The sequence below is a fragment of the Cupressus sempervirens genome, chromosome 9, assembly GCF_028749045.1.
Source record: "Cupressus sempervirens isolate cs-2001-9-10 chromosome 9, ASM2874904v1, whole genome shotgun sequence".
Classification (NCBI taxonomy): Eukaryota; Viridiplantae; Streptophyta; class Pinopsida; order Cupressales; family Cupressaceae; genus Cupressus; species Cupressus sempervirens.
In genome coordinates, this window is record NC_143126.1 from 829,300,781 (window position 1) to 829,321,632 (window position 20,852).

At 34.9% G+C, this 20,852-nt stretch overlaps 1 pseudogene; it reads right to left on the reverse strand.

Annotated features, from left to right (window-relative positions):
• LOC149541244 (uncharacterized) overlaps positions 1-18,288 on the reverse strand; it is a 55,036-nt pseudogene extending 36,748 nt beyond the window's left edge.
• Between the last annotated feature and the right edge of the window lie 2,564 nt (positions 18,289-20,852).

A 20,852-nucleotide genomic window follows, 5' to 3' on the forward strand; every position in this document is an offset into this window, starting at 1 on the left:
GAAAAATTATGTAGATTTTTAGGCACAACATTTTGTTGGTGATGTAGGCTTCTAGCTGTTCATTTAATCTTCCCTGCCCTTACCTACTCCAACTACTTTATTTATTATTGTCTTCTCATCGAGAGTTCTAGATCTCTCATTTTAAACTATACTTCTAGATTATTAGGTTTAGATTTAGGGTTTGTTCCAAAGGAAGAGTCGCTGTAATATTTTTTTCTAGAAGTTTGTAGATGTTTTGTCTTCTCAGCTAATAGTAGATTTCTCTAGAATATTGTATGCTTTCTTATAAAAACACTATGTAGTCATTTGAGATTATGGTGGAATGAAATATAATATAGTTTATTGTGCGGTAGCACATCATATTGTTCTGTGTCTTTCTTATTTTTTGTCCTTTGCCTATCCATCAGATTGGTATGAGAGCTATAGAAAATTTGGACATTATTTTTAAAGGCAGATGTCATTGTGGGTGAAGGGAAAATGAGAGCAAAAAGATCTAAGGAAGAGATTATAGTTGCTATGTGAGGAAGGAAGAGAAAGGGTTTGTAGTGGTTACAAGTTAGAAAGTTTTACTATTAAATCATGGTAGGACCCAGTGGAAGTATTTCACAACCACAAATTCCTACTTTTAATGGAAAAAATTATGATTATTGGAGCATCAAAATGAAAACACTTTTTCATTCTCAGGATGTTTGGGATTTGGTTGAAAGTGGGTTCCCTGAACCAGTAGACTAGCAGGCATATCAAGCTCTTTCACAAGCTGAAAAAGATTTATTAAAGGAAAATAGGAAAAAGGATACTAAGGCATTATTCTTTATTCAGTAGGTAGTGGAGGAAGCAATATTTCCAAAGGTAGCTACTGCCACAAGCTCAAAGCAAGCATGGGACAACTTGCAATCAACATACTAGGGCACAAGAAAGGTAAAAACTTCAAAGTTACAAAATCTTAGAAGACATTTTCAAAATTTGCAAATGAAAGATTCAGATTCAATAGACTCATTCTTCACTCAAATAATGGGGATAGTAAATCAGATTAGATCATATGAAGAAACCCTTGGGGATCAACAAGTTGTAGAGAAAATACTTAGAAGTCTACCAAATAAGTTTGATTCAAGAGTTGTAGCCATTGAAGAATCTAAGGATCTCTCCCTGCTATCAATAGATGAGTTAATGGGTTCTCTCTTATCACATGAACAAAGGTTGAATCATTCAAGAACTTCATCATTGGAGAATGCTTTCAAGACTCAACTTTCATTTGGAAGAACAAGAGGAAGATCAGATTACAGTAGAGGCAAAGGATGGTTTACACCAAGAGGAGGAAGAGAAAATCAACAGTTTGACAGTAGAAGGCCAGCATCAAGCTCACAAACCAATTTCACATCAACAAGAGGAAGGGGGAGCAACCATCATCAAGGAGAAAAGTATGGCAAATCTAACATCCAATGTCATTATTGTAATAAATTTGGGCATTTTACATCTGAGTGTATAAAAAGACAATATGACATGAATAGGAAAAAGGCACATTTTACAAATGAAAGTCTGCCCAACACTAGTCAGCAAAACACCATCTTGATAACATGCAATGTTGCACAAGAAAGTTCTAAAGAAGTATGGTTCTTAGATAGTGGTTGTAGTAACCATATGAGTGGGTCTAAGGAGATATTCTCAACAATAGATGAATCAGTAAAATCAAAGGTTAAGTTGGGGAATGATCATCAAATCTCAGTCATGGGAAAAGGGTCAATTAGCATAAGAAGTAAGAAAGGTGAAGAAAAGGAAATTCCTGATGTATATTATGTTCCTGGATTGCAACACAATCTCATAAGCATTGGGCAACTAGTACAAAAGGGATATAGAATTCATTTTGAAAATGGTAAATGTGTGCTTCTAGATAAAAGACCAAGTAATAGGCTGATTGCAAAAGTTGAAATGACTAAAAATAAGATGTTCCCACTTAAAATCCAAAGTGAATTATTCTTAGAGCCAAATGAATTGCAAAAAGTAGCTAAATCTGCATTCAAAGCTTTACACAAAAATGAATCTTGGCTATGGCATTTAAGGTTTGGTCATTTAAACTTTAAAGGGTTACAACTCTTATATAAGAAACAAATGGTCTATGGGTTGCCATCAATAGAGCCACTTAAGACAACATGTGAGAGTTGTATTTTGGCAAAGCAACATAGAGAAAAAATTTCAGTTGGAAAGTCTTATAGAGCAAAACATCCACTTGAGATAGTCCATTCAGATCTTTGTGGGCCAATGCAAACACCATCCTTAAATGGAAAACTTTATTTCTTGACAATTATTGATGATTTCAACAGAAAAGTTTGGGTTTATTTTGTGAAATATAAATCAGATGTATTTGTTGTTTTTAAAGAATTAAAGGAAAAATCTGAGAAAGAAAGTGGATACTCTATTAAAACATCAAAAACCGATCAAGGTGGAGAATACATATCAAATAATTTTTTGAATTTTTTCAAAGAAAATGGCATATGGAAACAATCTATAGCAAGGTACACTCCACAAAAAAATGGAGTAGCAAAAAGAAAAAATAGAACAATTATGGAGATGACAAGGAGTATGTTAAAGGAGAAACATTTGCCAAATGAGTATTGGGTTGAAGCAGTTGCATGTTCAACATACATACTAAATAGATGTCCAACAAAAGAAGTAATAAATAAAACACCAGAAGAAGCTTGGAGCAAAAGGAAGCACAATATAACACATTTGAGAATATTTGGTTGTGTGGCATACTCATTGGTACCTCAAGAAATGAGACAAAAATTGGATGATAGAGGAGAGAAGTGCATATTTGTGGGATATAGTGAACAATCCAAGGCATATAAGCTATACAATCCTATCACAAAAAAGTTAATAATAAGTCGTGATGTTGAGTTTGTAGAAGAAGAAGCATGGGATGGTAGCTTGGATAAGTCAACTATAGTTGTAGCTAGTGTTCCACAAGAAAATGAAACTCAAGATGTGCATTCTACAACACAAACAAATGTTCCTAAAACACCTACAAGGGCACCTACCACTCAAAACACTACTACTCTAGCAAGCACTAATAGTAGTGAATCATCTAATCCAACACTTGCTTCATTAAGATCAAGATCTATAAATACTTCAAGAAAGACACGAAGTCTTAGAGACATATATGATGAATTACAAGAGGCTGAAAATGATGAATTGTGCATTAATTTTGCACTCTTAGCACATGCTGATCCAATTTATTTTGAAGAAGCTATTAAAGATGACAAATGGATTTCAGCCATGGATGAAGAAATTCAGTCAATAGAAAAGAATGATACTTGGGACTTAGTAGATCTTCCTAAAGGGAAGGATGTGATTGGAGTTAAGTGGGTATACAAAACAAAATATAATGCCGATGGAAAAGTAGAGAAACACAAGGCAAGACTAGTAGCCAAAGGCTTCACACAACAACTAGGTATAGACTATAATGAGACATTTGCACCTCTGGCAAGATTAGACACTGTTAGAATGATTTTATCCATTGCAACCCAAAATAATTGGAAGGTTTTTCAAATGGATGTGAAATCAACATTCTTGAATGACATTTTAGAAGAAGAAGTATATATAAAACAACCACCAGGATATGAAATTTTGGGAGAAGAACATAAGGTATACAAGCTGAAGAAGGCACTATATGGCTTGAAGCAAGCTCCTAGATCTTGGTACAATAGAATAGACTCTTATTTTGTGAATAATGGTTTTAGTAAGTGTGGCTATGAACCAACTTTGTATGTCAAAGTGAAAAATGAAGGAGAAATATTGATAGTTTGCTTATATGTAGATGATTTGATATTCACTGGTAATATGTTAATTAACAATTTCAAGGCAGCCATGAAAAATGAATTTGGTATGATTGATTTGGGACTCATGAGATATTTTCTTAGGATACAAGTAAATCAAAATGATCAAGGCATTTTTATTTGTCAAAGTAAGTATGCTACTGATTTGTTGAAAAGATTTAAAATGACAAATGTGAATTTAGCCCCTACACCAGTTGCATTGGGTATAAAACTTAGCAAGAATTATGAAAGTCCTAATGTAGACACAACTTTATTCAAAAGATTAGTTGGAAGCCTTTTATATTTGACAGCTGCAAGACCAGATATAATGCATGGAGTTAGTCTCATTTCTAGATTCATGGACAAACCAAAAGAAACTCATTAGAAAGCTGGAAAGAGGATTTTGAGGTAGCTAGAACAAAGAACTTTGGGATCTTATATGCACGTTCAAATCATTACAAGTTGATTGGCTATATAGATAGTGACTGGGCAGGTAGCTTTGATGATAAAAGAAGCACTTCAGGACATATTTTTCACCTAGGACCAGGAGCTATTTCTTGGGCATCAAAGAAGCAACCAATTGTGACATTATCATCAACTGAAGCAGAATATGTTGCAGCAACATCAGCACCCTATCAAGCAATATGGATGAGAAGAGTACTTTCAGACTTGAAGCATCCACAAGAAGAACCTACAAGAATATATTGTGATAATAATTCTGCAATTGCTTTATCAAAAAAGCATGCCTTTCATCAACGTAGTAAACATATAGATGTAAGATTTCATTATATTCGTGAATTAGTGAACAATTGTGACATATGTCTTAAGTTTTTTAGGTCCAAAGAACAACTGGCAGACATTTTCACAAAGTCTCTTGCAAAGAATGTCTTTGAACATCTTCAAGAAAGTATTGGTATTACAGACATACATGGTAGTGAAGATTAAGGGGGAGTGTTGGTGATGTAGGCTTCCAGTTGTCCGTTTAATCTTCCCTACCCTTACCTACTCCAACTACTTTATTTATTATTGTCTTCTCATTGAGAGTTCTAGATCTCTCATTTTAAACTATACTTCTAGATTATTAGGTTTAGATTTAGGGTTTGTTCCAAAGGAAGAGTCGTTGTAATATTTTTTCTAGAAGTCTGTAGATGTTTTGTCTTCTCGGCTAATAGTAGATTTCTCTAGAATATTGTATGCTTTCTTATAAAAACACTATGTACTCATTTGAGATTACAATGGAATGAAATATAATACAATTTATTGTGCGGCAACACATCATATTATTCTGTGTCTTTCCTGTTTTTTGTCCTCTGCCTATCCATCACATTTTACTGCACTTAGTATTCATTTTTTTGAATCATATGACTATCATCAAAACTTTCAGCTTCTTAGCATATCCCTATTTCTTCTAATTTCATTGAAAGTAGAAATTGCTTGAGATGAAAACTTGGAAACAAGACTCATGTCCAATAAAATAGATCATTGGTATCTTGGTGATATTAAAAACTTTAGAGCTATCCTCATGTTTTAGGAAAGGCCAATCAACCAACCTGAGGCTCCAGACCCTGAATATTATTAACTGCTTCACGTAATTGTTGGTTGAGTTTATCCACTCCTTTTATATTTGTACACCCATTTGGTGACAGAGTTGCACTACGTGATCATCCAGATGGGGCATAAGATTGATCACATTGAGAAACACAACATGATCTTTTAATTTAATTTGAAATTCATCCATCACTTTAGTACTCAGAACATTTGACAATAGGGGAAAGAAGCACATCAATTTTGTTCATAGAAAGAATGATTTTTTTGCTTCATGATAGAGGGAAAGATGCAAAGATTTTGTAATCTTACAGAAAGAGAAGGTAAAATTTGGAAGGGGCATGAGTTATTTACAATGGGAGGAGGAGAAAAACAATAAACTAAATGAGACCATTTATATGATGGAAAAAGTAGAAACCTTTTTGAACCAACTTCTGATGAAATAGAGGCATATCAGAGATAGTCAACAACAACAAAAATGAAATATTAACCACATCAATGAGGAAAATGTAAGTTATGTGTGGAAAACTAAATGCCAGTTCAAAAGATTTAAAAGAATTTTTCTCATAGACATGAAAAATAAAACTAAGATTATAAACAAAATAAATATTAATCTTAAAAAGAAATTTATAAACTTATTAGACCTCAACCAAAAAAAATATAAGCATGGTTATAAAATGGTTTAGAGTTGCAAGAACATATAAAGATAATAACAACATGGCTTGTTCCTAAAGAACACTCTTTTTGTATCAAATTTTGAGAATGTTTATTTGTTGTTTTCTATCTAGTTTGTTCTTTTTCCTTAAAAACACGTAGTCAAGGCTGACCCTTAGAAGAACCACAACCCAAAGACATCAAAAAGAACAATAGCACATAAACAATGATTCTAATTTTTATTAGTAAAGGCCATCAAATTATTAACGGATTGGGAACAATAAATGCATTGTCAAAAACAAAATAAAACAAAATAGAACACCAATATGAAGGCTAGTAACCCCCTCAAGAGTTGGGGGCAACTCACTCCCTGCATGTGGTGAAGAATGTGATTTTAAAGAAATGTTTTTCCAGCGTTGTCAAACAACTAGTCAGGCAACATTGTCATCACAAATGGAAGCAGCCAATGAAACTCAATTCGGACAATTGGCTAGGGTGTTGAGTAAGTTGTACATTGTTAGTTGACTTTGAAGCTAAGAAAAAAAAAAGAGCGAAGAATGGTCCTCATGCCTAGATTATGAGCAAGAATGGGATTTCTTATTGTTTGCAACATGGGCATCACCTAGATTTGTAGGAAGATCATTACCCAAGAGCATCACCCAAGAGCATCATTACCCAAGAGCTTCATCCTTATTGTCAACATCATTAGAAGCTCAAACGGTAATGATCATCCTCTGTATGCCACATGTCCCCAAAATTATGATTCCTCCAAATGCACACTTTTCTCAGTGTGAAATGATGGTTTTCAGAGGGAGAAAATGCAGTGATAAAAAACCCTTTTGCACAAGGGAAAAGTTCAATGTTACTAGAGATCAATAATCATTAAAGACAATCCCATCAATGACAACCCTAGAAGCAGAAACTCCTCCATCCCTAGCATGTCAAAAAGCATCCATCAACGATCCCAAAAGTTCGCATGCATAGCCTCATTTGTGCACCATTTAATTGATAGTTAGGGCTTTGTGCGTGTGAAAAATCAACTATTGCAGTCATTGATTATTAATCTCCTATCGTAAACGATTATTAAACTATTGAAAACAAATTCCCAGCTAATATTGAAAATAACACAACTACAACTTCACTTATAAAATACAGAAAGAAATGAACAACACAATGAACACAATATTTTCAGACAAATTGTCCCTGGAAAAACCCCTAAGGGAAAACCAGTTCTATAGATGAGGAATTATATTAAACTTCAGCAAATCAAGAGATACAAAATTCCTTGCCTCTCACTGGCAGAACTCCGACGACCTCCTAATTTCTCCTACTGATATTCCCCATTGCTATCCCCACACTAATAGTGCGCCCTTGCTAACACTGCAAGACAATTTGCTATCATTGCAAAAAATGCTTCTCCAAAACTTGTATCTCCAAATGACCCAATGACCCCTTTTTATACTACCCTATTGGAAAAACCAACGACTGAGATTAAATCAAACCAATGGCTGAGATTAAGACAATTCGATAGCAAATAATAGAATTGGTTGCAAGGTGTCCAAAAGGGAATCACTAAAATTAGTAAATAATTATCGTTGCAATAACCATTTACTAATTCTTGGCAAGTGGACAAACAGCTATCCAAACTACCCATAACTAATGCTGCTATACGTAGCTAAAGACGAACAGCTGTCCAAGCTACCCATAAACAATACTGCTATTTTCGGGTCAGAAATAACAACTATCCAACTAACAATAATTAACACTCCCTCTTAGCGAGGAAGTTGTTTTATAGAACACCTAACTTATCTCTGAAGAAGATAAATTTTTCCTTCCCCAATGCCTTAGTCAGAATGTCTGCTACCTACTCCTCTATAGGTATGTACTATAGCTGAACAACTCCCCTTTGTACACAATCTCTGATGAAGTGATATCCGATATCTATATGTTTAGACCTATCATGAAACACTGGATTCTTAGACAATTTGATGCAACTCTGATTTTCACAATGTATCACAGTAGTCTCAACCTTCTAACCAAACAAGGCTACTAACAACTTTCGAAGCCATATAGCTTCACATTTCGCCATGCTAGCTGCTATGTATTCTACTTCTGCTGAACTTAGAGCCATAGACTTTTGCTTCCTGCTGAACCAAGATACAACTCCTAATCCCAAGCTGAAACAACACCCTAAAGTGCTCCTTTTGTCTTTTGTACTTCCTGCCCAATCTACATCAGTATAGCCTATCAACCTGATACCTTCACCTTGAACATATCTGATCCCATACTCGACTGTACCACGCAAGTAACGTAGCACATGCTTAGCTTCTATCCAATGCATTCTCTTTGGTTCAACCATGAATTGACTAAGAGAATTTACTGCAAATTCTATATTTGGTCTAGTGTTGACCAAATACATAAGCGAACCAATCAACTGTCTATATAAAGTGGGATCTACATTTTTCTCCTTAGTTGTATCTACCTTCCTCCAATTCGTGATCATGGGTGTAGACATGGCTTTGCAATCTTCCATCCCAAATTTCTTCAAGATTTCAATGCAATATTTCCCTTGACCAAGGAAAATCTCCCCACCTCTCTGCCACACTTCTATGCCTAGAAAGTAGTGCATAAGTCCTAAATCCTTCATCTTGAACTCTTCTGCAAGGTTCCTCTTGCAATCCACTATGAGCCCTAGTGAACCTGTAAGAAATAGGTCATCCACATAAAGAATAAGAATGAGAATCTCACCCCCAACCATCAAGTAGTAGAGGTTAGCATCTGCTTCACTCTTCACAAAGCCCATTTTCTACAAGTATGTATCAATGCGCTCATACCATGCTCTAGGAGCCTGCTTGAGTCTGTACAATGCTTTCTTCAATCTGCACACGTGGGTTTCTTTGATGTGTTTTACAAAGCCTTCTGATTGTTCTATGTATACCTCCTCCTTCAACTCACCATTAAGGAATGTTGTCTTGACATCCATTTGATGGATTTGCCATCCCATCTGTGTTGCAAGTGAGATTACAACTTGTATAGAAGTATACTTGGCAATAGGAGCAAATGTCTCCTCATAGTCTATTCCCTCCTTCTAAGAGAACCCCTTTGCCACGAACCTTGCCTTGTATTTCTCGATGCTACCATCTGCACCGTGTTTTATCTTATAGATCCAACGTGATCCAACTACAGCCCTATTTGTTGGTTTAGGTACTACCTCCCACACATTATTTTGCATTATTGAAGAATATTCCTCAACCATAGCATCTCGCCATACCTAATGTTCTGCAGCTTCTTGATAGCTAGAAGGCTCACTATCTACCAACTAACTAACTAATGCCACATAGTCATTGAACTTGGCTGGTTGTCTTCGCTATCTAGTACTCTTCCTAGGAGCTCCCACAAACTCCTGAGTATCCCTTTGTGTATCTGGAACCACATGGTTCCCGCTGCCAACTGTAGAGGATGAAATGTCAACCTCTAAGTCTTCTAGATGCATTTCCTGTTGCACCTATTGCTCCATACTCTTTGAATATTCACTAATTGAGTCTACACTCATAGTAGTAACTGTACTTGATCTTTGTTGCTCTTGATTTGGTCTTGAAGCTTCTGTTGGCTGCTCACTCTGATCATCTACTGGCAAATCTCTGGATCTCCTGAATGCCTTGTCCTCCATGAACTTGGCATCCTGTCTGACAATAATTCTTTTAGTCCCCAGAATGAAAATCCTGTATGCCTTTGAGGTCTCACTGTACCCAACAAAGTACCCCCTCTCTGTAGTCTGATCTAACTTTGTACGTGTGTATCTCCAGGAATATGGCAATATGCCAAACTCTCGAATATCTTGAAGTGACTAACATTAGGCTTCTTCCCTGTGAAAGCCTCCTCTGGTCTCATCTTCCCTAGCACCTTGTGTGGAACTCTATTCTAAATGTAGACTATTGTATTACATGCCTCTGCCCATAAGTAATAGGGCATGTCCTGGTCATGTAGCATAGCTCTTGCTGCCTCTGATATAGAACTGTTCTTCCTCTCAACAACTCCATTCTGCTATGGATTGTAAGGAACAATCCATTCTCTCTTGATTCCTTCTTTGGTACAGAACTCCTAGAAGACATTTCTTTTGTACTCGCCTCCATTGTCTGACCGAAGAAACTTTATCTTCCTTCCTGTCAAATTCTCCACAAGAGCCTTGAACTCTTAGAATCGACCGAAAACCTCATCCTTAGTCTTCAAGAAGTATATCCAGGCCTTTCTAGAGAAATCATCAATAAAAGTAACATAGTACTCATATCCTATGAGAGATTTTGTCGACATCGGTCCACAAACATCTGAATGTACTAGATCAAGAACACCCTTAGATCTGGTGTCACTCCTTGAAAAAGATGCTTTCGCAATCTTCCCCAACACACATCTCTTACATACATCCTCATGCTCTGTGCTCACCTCTGGAACACCTGTCACCATCTCACGAAGCAATCTTAATGCTCCATGATGAATATGACCTATCCTCCTATGCCATAGCTCTCTAAGATCTCTAGGATTACTATTGCTCATGAGTGCCTTAGGAGTATCAAACTGCAATCTATAAAGGCGACCGCTCCTAACTCCAATAGTTATGGGTGATTTCCAATCCTTGTGTTTAATCAACACATTTGTCCCTCTAAAGAGTACATTATACCCCCTACCTTGAAGAACAGATACAGAAATCAAATTCATACCTAAGCCTGGCACATATAACACATCATGAAGTCGGATTATCTTTCCATTCTCCCTCTGAAACTGAACAGTCCCTTTACCAACAGGGTTGAGTTTGGACAAGTTTTCCATAGAAATCTGGATGTTGGTGTCCTCCTCCTTGTAACTAGAGAAGTACTCTCTAAGTCCTGTCATATGAAATGATGCCCCACTATCTATATACCAAACACACTGTGAGGTTGAGCTAACCATACAAGCTATGAGTGCAAACTCATCTTCCATTCTACTGGAGAGTTCTTCCGCACTTGCTGAAGCTGCCACCTGCTTCTTACCCTTCTTCCTCTCGGGGCAATCACTGACATAGTGGCCAAACTCGTGACATCCAAAGCACTTGACCTTAGAAAGGTCCTTCTTCTTCTTCTCACTTTGTGAATTTGATCCTTTGCTAAATCCCTTCTTTGCTTTCCCTTTACCCGCTAGGGCAACGTTCTCTTGTTCCACCTCATTTTTCTGACTCTTGTTGGCCCCATTGACAAGACTTAGTCTAAACTCCTTGTGAGTGAAATCAATCCATAGTCGATCCCAACTCGATAAAGTATCTCGTCCACTGACAACTTGAACAAAGAAACTCCATTGTTTAGTAAACCCATTTAGGGCTATTCTCACTAGCTCGTCATCACTAGGGCTATCTCCAACAGCTGTTAACTCATCCTTGACAAGTCTGAGCCTGGTGAGGTAACTTGTGACGTCTTCTCCCTGATTCATCTGGGTATTCTTTAGCTTCTCTCTGAGAATTAACTTCTTGTTGGTGGTAGCATTCTGGTACAGATTTAAAATGGCATCCCACATCTTCTTCGTTGTATCTAGCTCTGAGATATGTGGAACAATATGATCCTTGACACTATCAAGGATTATCCTCCTCGCCTTGGCATTGTCCTTCTTATATGCTGCAAGCTGTGTTGCATTCGTTGGTACAGGTACAACACTGGTAGCATAATCCTTGATACCATTCTCTTCCAACAATAAAGAAATTTTGGTCTTCCAGACACCAAAATTTGAGGCACCATCCAATCTATCCTGATCTCTCAAACCAGTTGAAGCCATCTCAAGGGTTTAAAGCAATAATAAATCTAAAGAGATCAAAATTTCTTTCCTAGGGCAAAACTCTTCTACCCTTAACAATGCTATGATACCATGTGAAAAATCAACTATTGCAGTCACTGATTATTAATCTCCTATCGTAAACGATTATTAAATTGCTGAAAACAAATTCTTAGCTAATACTGAAAATAACACAACTGCAACTTCACTTATAAAATACAGAAAGAAATGAACAACACAATGAACACAATATTTTTGGACAAATTGTCCCTGGAAAAACCCCTAAGGGAAAACCAGTTCTACAGATGAGGAATTATATTAAACTTCAGCAAATCAAGAGATACAAAATTCCTTGCCTCTCACTGGCAGAACTCCGACAACTTCCTAATTTCTCCCGCTGATATTCCCTACTGCTATCCCCACGCTAACACTGCAAGACAATTTTCTATCACTGCAAAAAATGCTCCTCCAAAACTTGTATCTCCAAATGACCCAATGACCCCTTTTTATACTACCCTATTGGAAAAACTAACGACCGAGATTAAATCAAACCAAAAGTTGAGATTAAGACAACTCGACAGCCAATAATAGAATTGGTTGAAAGGTGTCCAAAAGGGAATCACTAAAATTAGTAAATAATTATCCTTGCAATAACCATTTACTAATTATTGGCAAGTGGACAAACAGTTGTCCAAACTACCCATAACTAATGCTGCTATACATAGATAAGGACGAACAGATGTCCAAGCTACCCATAAATACTACTGCTATTTCCGAGTCAGGAATAACAGCTGTCTAACTAACAATAATTAACAGTGTGTTCTACTTATTTACTGATTTTTGGGTTTGCAAAAAGGCTAACCATATCATCTTTAGTTATATTTAGGGCCGCAACCTCATCATAGTCCAACCCATCATCAAGCATGGCATGCATTTGGTTACGCCAATGAAGAGTAGCATTTTGTTCATTGGTAAGTGTTTCAATATTATCCACTATGGTGTTTAACGTGGATAACATGAGAGCCAATGCGGGTATAGTGTTACATGTGGTTCACAAAACCCTTAGTTTGGCGAGATTTTCAAATATCAAATCTTCAATTTGAGGAGGGTTTTGAGGGGGTAGGGGATCGTTTGGTGGACGGTTTTGAGGGAGTATTGGATCGTTTGGTGGAAGTTCACAAAGAACATTATTTCCTACCTCAGTATCATCATTTGGGTCAGCCATACCCATTAATTTGCAAAACATAATTTCTATAAAAAAACAACCTAAATTTCAACAATTTCTATTACAAAAAAACCTATTTTTTAACAAATTCAATTAAAAATAACTAATTTATAATAATATTCATTCAAAACATAGAAGCTCAAATGGTAATGATCATCATGTGTATCCTTCAATAAGCAGTGGCATATTTGCAGTGCCAATGCCGAAAAAGGGAGGCCCACAGATCCAAGGTATGTCCCCAAAATATGAGCCCCACAGCAGCCCACTGAAGCCGTAGCCTCATCCGCTTTTTAGCAAATGATCTACAGAGTTTTTGGTGGTCTCAAAGCAAGAAACCCACACAGGTCACACATTGAGTGGTTTTTATAAGAGGGTTGAAAGAGATTTTCTAGGATTCTTCCAAACGCACAGTTTGCTCAGTGTCAATTCATGGTTTTCAGAGGGAGAAAATTCATGGTTTTCAGAGGGAGAAAATGCAGCAATAAAAAACCTTTTGCACAAGGGAAAAGTTCAATGTTACCAGAGATCAATAATCGTTAAAGACAACCCCATCAATGACAACCCTAGAAGCAGAAACCCCTCCATAAAATATTTGATACACTGACAGATCATCTTTTGCTTCAAGCATCAAATTTAGACAGACCAAGCATAGAAATTAGAAAGCATAGCGGTTATTGATATGTTTTAGGATCATTCTGTTGTGGTCTCCTCTTCACCCCTGATGAAGGAAATCCTTTCATGACTTTCATGACTTTCAATGCTCTGATCTCCTCTTCAGAAATTTGCAAACAGAGTCACTTTAGTTGTGACCAGATATTCTACCACCCTGATATCAGCCCATACAATGTAAATCTCAACTCTTTCTATTTCATCATTGGCACTACAAAAGACAATCTAGAATGCTACTAAACAGAATCTATGAAGTTGTTATAACTTACGAAGGGATTCACAACCATCATCAGTGTGCCCAAATCCTGTTTACTATGTTCATGTCGAGAAGCGGGTTTACATACCCATGCCAGATTCGTCAAATAATTATTGATTAACTCGTATTTTGTGTATTAGATTAAGTAGTAGGTGAGTTGAAGTTTTTGAACGGCATTATGAAGTTGATAAGTGTAAGAAACACAAGCTTAAAACATTGTTTTCAGGCCAGCTTCAAATAATTTTATGACTAATTTCAATCTCAAAAAAATGTATAGTTGAAGCTTATTGCACAATGCGATGGCAAAATGAGGCACGGTTAACAAATTTTATTAAATCAACTCCATCCACATTCATCCGTCAGCTCAATGACAAGCAGCTGCTTTGTAAATCCTAGACTTTGCCACACCCACATACTTCAATCATCAATCAATTCAGTTTTTCATATGACACACCCACATAGTTCAATCAACAAATAGTAATCTTATCATTTATCAGTATTTTGTTTGGGCCTGATTAAGAACATCTTGCAATCTTATGATTCTTATGCAGTGTCATTCTATATCCTTGGAATTATTCGTAAAAAGTGATAGTATATCCAAATTCTCATATAAACGAGTTTAACTCTCATATATACGAGAAGCCATCAATTAAATCCAAAACAACAATTTAAAAAACCTCATGTAGTTGATTACAACTTGCATACAAAATAAACATTATGCTACATTTAATTTTTTTTGGTACCTTGTTATCCAACACATTAGGGCTTTACTCTCTGCTCCCCTTCTCATTTGAACCTTCCCCCTTCAATCGGGGTACATTTTTCCATCCATAACACTATAACAAACCTTAAGAAACTTTTAAACTCAGAAGTTTATTTTGTATCAGATTATGACACCCGAGCCAACTCACAAAGCATTTAGTAGCACATTTTAAAAAATATAACCCCTATCCTGGGTTCTAAACAGATAGTCCCCAATATATATGTCATCCAAGAAAAAGATATATAAAATAGACAAATGAGAAAATTCCCACACACAACATAAACAATGGTGGACAGGAATATTGCATAATATTCCAAAGCAAAAGAGGAATGTCATTTGAAATAAATTCCAGTTAGGTCACATTTCTTGCGTTCTTTAGCTGCAAGAATGTACAAGTACATATTCTAAGCAACAATTACAAAATGAAAAAAAGAAATGTAAATCAGTTTACATAAAGCTTCATTCATTGTTGTTTCAAGCAGTTATTTTTATCATATGATATAATGAAGAAGTGGATAGCTGACGAAATGGTTAACCAGCAGAAATCACTATAGCTAAACTATAATAAGGATGTCTTTGAGCGTTCTATTTGAAAATCACTGGATTCAATTGTTAAACTATCAAAAACAACTTTGCACTCTATCCATATCAATAAGTGTTAAATATTTGTTCTTAATTTAATGACTGAAAAAACCTTGACCATTAAACAAAATGATGTTTAAGAATAGCCATCGCTAATTTCCTTTTGCAGTCTGCTTCTAAGTATCATTGACACCTCTCACTGCTAATCCTTATGTTCATGATTATGTTCGTGACTGCCTTGATGATTATTGATAGGAAAAATCGATTTTAATTTATGAATAGGGGGAGGACTCGAGAGACATTGGGGTATTAGGAATAAATATTTAGTGGGCATCTTGGTCTGGAATGTCCCCAGCACTTCTAGTATTACCAACGGATGAATAATTGTAAAATATGGTTGATAAAAGTGAAGATGTTTGGCACATTAGTCAACAAAATAATCACAATATTGCTTTTAACTACTCACAATTTCATATTTTTCTCAAGAAATCTACCACTTTAGCCCATTTTTCATAAGAAAACTTAATTGATAATAGGAATAATTTGCATGTGGACTTAACCTGTCACCCAGAAGACAGATAAAATTAAAGAAGTTTTCAAAATCATCAAATGTAAGTAAGACTATTGACAAGAGCTGAGCATTGCTGATCAAAATTAGAAGCATCCTGCACCCACCCCTGCAAAAGCACTTTAAGCCTCCATACTGAGAAACCTGGAAGCCATCAAGATATTGGATAGAATAAAGTTCCAAAAGTCAAAATAAATTTCAGGACTGATCTCCAATAACACCACTGTTGGGAATGAACTCTTCTTTGTACTATTTGAATGGATTCTGCATAGTGCATTTAAATCTTATTATATTATATACTTGAATACATATTGATATCTTCTGTAAAATCTCTGAAGGTGTTTAGTAGAAGTTAAAAGTGAAGTTTTAGTCTTTTTGTTGTATCAACTCATTTAAAAGAAGTCAATTGAAGTTAAATATCAACATTGACAGTTCTGGGTTGCTGATACAGTTTCCGGGTTAGTTTAAAAGTTATGAGAGCACCATCTAGAAGCCTCATATTTAAAATATTAGAAAAATAAGGATCTGAAAATGAGACACGCTTCCACCTATCTCTTTACAATCTAATAAGCCCAGAATACCATTTATAAAGAGACTGTTTTAACATATTTCAATTTTTTTTATCATATAATTATTAAATTGCTAGGTTACAAAAAGTTGTATCTTCAATGAAAAGACTGGAACATACAATTATGTTTCATTACAAACTACCATATATGATTTGCATTTTTGAAACAAGGAAGTGATATAATTAGAACTATCTAAGAACTGCCCCTTTCTGGCACGAAAGTATGGCTCTATACATGTGTAACCTTAAGATGAGTGCATAAATATCAAATTCTATCTGGTGAAATATACATTCAACGTTTTGATTTGCCAGAACTTACCAGGGCACGAGACTTATATTTCCTTAGAAATAATATAAAAATCATCATTTACAAAATCGATTAGTTTTTTTGGTTCAATTTTACCATCAGCAACTAGCCAGTGAAGTATTCTGACAATTGAATCACTTGGAGCACAGCCTTCTTTCTTCATTTGATCCATTAACCAAAAAGTTTTTCCACACTCCCGTCTTTGACGAAATGCACCCAATAACATATTGTATGTGATAACATTTGGAGCCAAATCCTTTCTTCTCATCTCATTCACCATTGACAAAGCCAAATCAAGTTTGTTATCCTTGCAAAAATAATCAATCTATTTCACCAATTTTGCAATCGGCACCAATCATATAGCTATAAGTGTCTTCGTCAGGAGTCAAGCCTTCATCTCGCATCTTATTCATGAGTGAATGAGCTCTAGAAAGATCCCCTGCCTTGCACAGACCATAAATGAGTCTATCGTATGTCACTTCATTAGGTTTCAAATTCCTTGTCGGCATCTCCCCTAACAACTTTCCTACCATGTCCAAGTTCCCTGTTCTACTGAATTCACATATCAAAGTAGTATATGTGATCACATCAGGAAGATGTCCTGCATTTTCCATCTCAGAGAGAAGTGTAAATGCTTCATTTTGCCTGTTACTCTGACATAAACCACGAACTAGAATGGAGTAGGTAACAACATTAGGAGAACAACCTCTCCTTAGCATCTCTTTGAACAATCTATGAGCCTTTTCCACTTCTTGTAATTCACATATGCCGCATATCAAAGAACTATAAGTAATTACATCTGGCTGTAAACCGTTTTTGAACATGAGATGAAAGCAATCCCAAGCTTTGTCCATCCTACCATCTTTGCACAATCCATCAATAATTGTAGTAAATGTCACTTTATTAGGCGAAGGACCAAATTTCGTCATTTGTATAAAGAGATTGTAGGATTTGCCTATTTTCCCAGCCTTGCAAAAGCCATCTATCAGGTGAGTATAAGTATAGATGTCAGGAAAATAGCTGTCTTGTAACAATTTTGCAACTAACCCTAGAGCTTCATCTACTCTGTTTACCTTGCAAAGACCATCTATCAGAGTGTTATATGTAACAATATCTGGAGAGCAGTAACCATGTCTCATTCCAGCAAGTAATCTGAGAGGTTCGTCTTCCATGCCTACTTTACAGAGGCCACTTAGAAGGGTATTGTATGTGACATCATTAGGAGATAGTCCATCCTGTATCATTTCAGCTACTAAAACAAGACTTTCACTTATTCTACCAATCTTGCAAAGACCATCCATCAGAGTGCTATATGTAACAATATCAGGAAAGCATTGAGCATGCCTCATTCTGTGCAAGAGCTCACGCGCTTCCTCTATTCGATTCCGTTTACGCAGAGCACTTATGAGGCTGTTAAAAGTGATAACATTTGGATGTACTCCTCTCCCTTTCATTTCACCAAGAAGGATGTTGATTCTGCAGGTATCGCCGTTGTTTGCAAGACCAGCCAAAAGAGCAGTGAACGATACGACATTGAGAGGGTAGCGTTTAGTGAGGGCCGAGTGGAAGAGGTCCCAGGCCTTATTTGTGTTTCCCGATTTACAGAGGAAATCAATGGACTGGGTGAAATGCACAACATTAAATTCGTGCGTAATGTGAGGAGGGGGTTTCTCCTGTTTGTGCGTATGTTGAGATGCTGAGGTTGCGTATCATCGCCATCTTCATCTTCTTGCAGAACAGAACAGAGCAGAGCACAACAAAGCCCTAAGTTTTCCTCTCCCGGGTACTGAATCGTCTCTTTGTCAACGAATAAAACATTATTGCAAACATCAAAATTTATAAATTGAAAATCCCTACTTTTAATTTCTAAGATTTTAATAGGTACTTATAAAGATAAAAGTTTAAACTATTAATAAATAAGAGCTCTGAAGAGCTTTAGTCCCACCTTATGCAAAAGGATAGAGTGCAAAGATTTTAAGGTGAAATGGTTTCAAAAATAAATAAATAAATAAATAAATTTATATATATATATATATATATATATATATATATATATATATATATATATATATATATATATATATATATATATAATTGTTGAAGAATTTATCAAATTTATTAAATTGTAATATATAAATATATTAATAAATTATTTAAACGTGTAATTTTTTTTTGTTATCTTTCCTCAAATTTGATAATTTTAACATAAATAACTATTAAAGTTGTTTAAAAATATTACTTATTGAAAATAATTTGTACTAAAATATATTGACAATAATTTAAAATAAAATGAAAAAATATTAAATTAAAAAATTAGAAGAGTAAATATAATGAAAAAAAATGATAATTTTAGAGGGTAACTAATAAAAATATATGAGTCTATTGTTGTAAAAGAACTTAAAAATTGAGGGTAAAATATTTTTAAAATTCTTTAATATCATAATTTTTTAAAATCAAATTTTATAATTATTCGTTTCATTTTTATAATAATTTGAAAGAGAAATTAAATTTAGATTACAATTTTTTTAATTTTAAATAAATTTTAGATTTTTTATATGCATCCTTCAAATTAAACTAAGAATAATATTAACAATGTTTTTTAACCTATAATTATAAATAAAATTACAATACTTAGAAAAAATTTAATTACATTCAAAGAAATTTTTTAATTACATTCAAGAAAATATAAGACATAATATTCATTTATCATTTATAGAGAAACTCCGGCTAAAATTTAGGTAGTGGTGAAGTAATGAGAGTTCGATGATTGAAGCAACATTGATCTTTGCCTTTATCAAGTCAGTAATAAATGCAAAGCATTGATCTTTTCTATTTTTAATAAATATCAATATGGACGCTCTAGAAACCTCCCTCAGAAAGAATCTCGCTCGGGAAAGTGTCCTTAAAAGCACCGACATTTTTTTTTCCTATTTTCTAATTAGAAAATTAATCGAAACCCCCAGGAAATTGCCGATGAACCAATCAAAAAGACCGAATTACTATCTGATAATTGTTTTTAAAAATCAACGCTTTCAAACTTTAAACAGACTTTGGAATATGACATTTTGTTTGCGAAAAATTAATTCGGGCCGGTCTATCGAAAACATTAGTCTCGCCTTTAAAAAGGCGGGACTAACAAATGTTTAACTAGCAGTTGGGCTTTTTGGAAAAGCTGATAGGAGTGATAGACTTCCAATATTTTGGTACTGTTCTAATAGATAACATAAACTAGCTTATATATACTTATATATATATTACGACGAGAGTAATCGTTCTCGAGGCGCCTATTTTCATTTTCATAAATCCCAACTATAATTAAAATAACATTGGGATTAAATGAAAATAGGCGCCTCGAGAACGATTACTCTCGGTGTAATATATTAATATATATATATATATATATATATATATATATATATATATATATATATATATATATATATATATATATATATATATATATATATAAATATATATATATATAAGCTAGTGGCAATCGCGGCGCAACAGGAAAAGTATATTTTAAATTTTTAAATTTTTTTCTTTTTAAATATAGTTGTATAAACTTACTATAAAATTGTAATAGTGTAAACTTACTATAAAATCATTCTTGAACATTTTATTTTTTAATTCTATATATGGTGTTTATTTGCATCACTTTGGTTTAGTTTTATTTTAAGCATATTGTTACATAAAATGTTATACTAAAGAGTAGAGTTATAGTTAGCATTAGGGTTAGGGCTAGGGTTATAGTTAGGGTTAGGTTTAGAATTAGTGTTAGGGTTAGGTTTATATTTAGAGTTAGGGTTGTATATAGAGTTACAGTAGGGTTAAGGTTAGGGTAAGGGTTTGAGTTGGGGTTAAGGTTAGGGTTAGAGTTTTGAGTCAAGGTTAAGGTTAAGTTTAGGATTAGAGTTAGGCTTAGGGTTAGAGATAGCTATAGAGAAAGGGTTAGGGTTAGGTTTAATGTTAAAATATGAGTTAGCCTAGTTAGGGTTATAGTTTGAGTTAGGGGTAGATAGAGCATAGGAATTATGGTTAGGATTAGGGTTAAATTTAGGGTTTGAGTTTGAGTCAGGGTTTCAATTAGGGTTAGGGTTAGAGTTTTGAGTC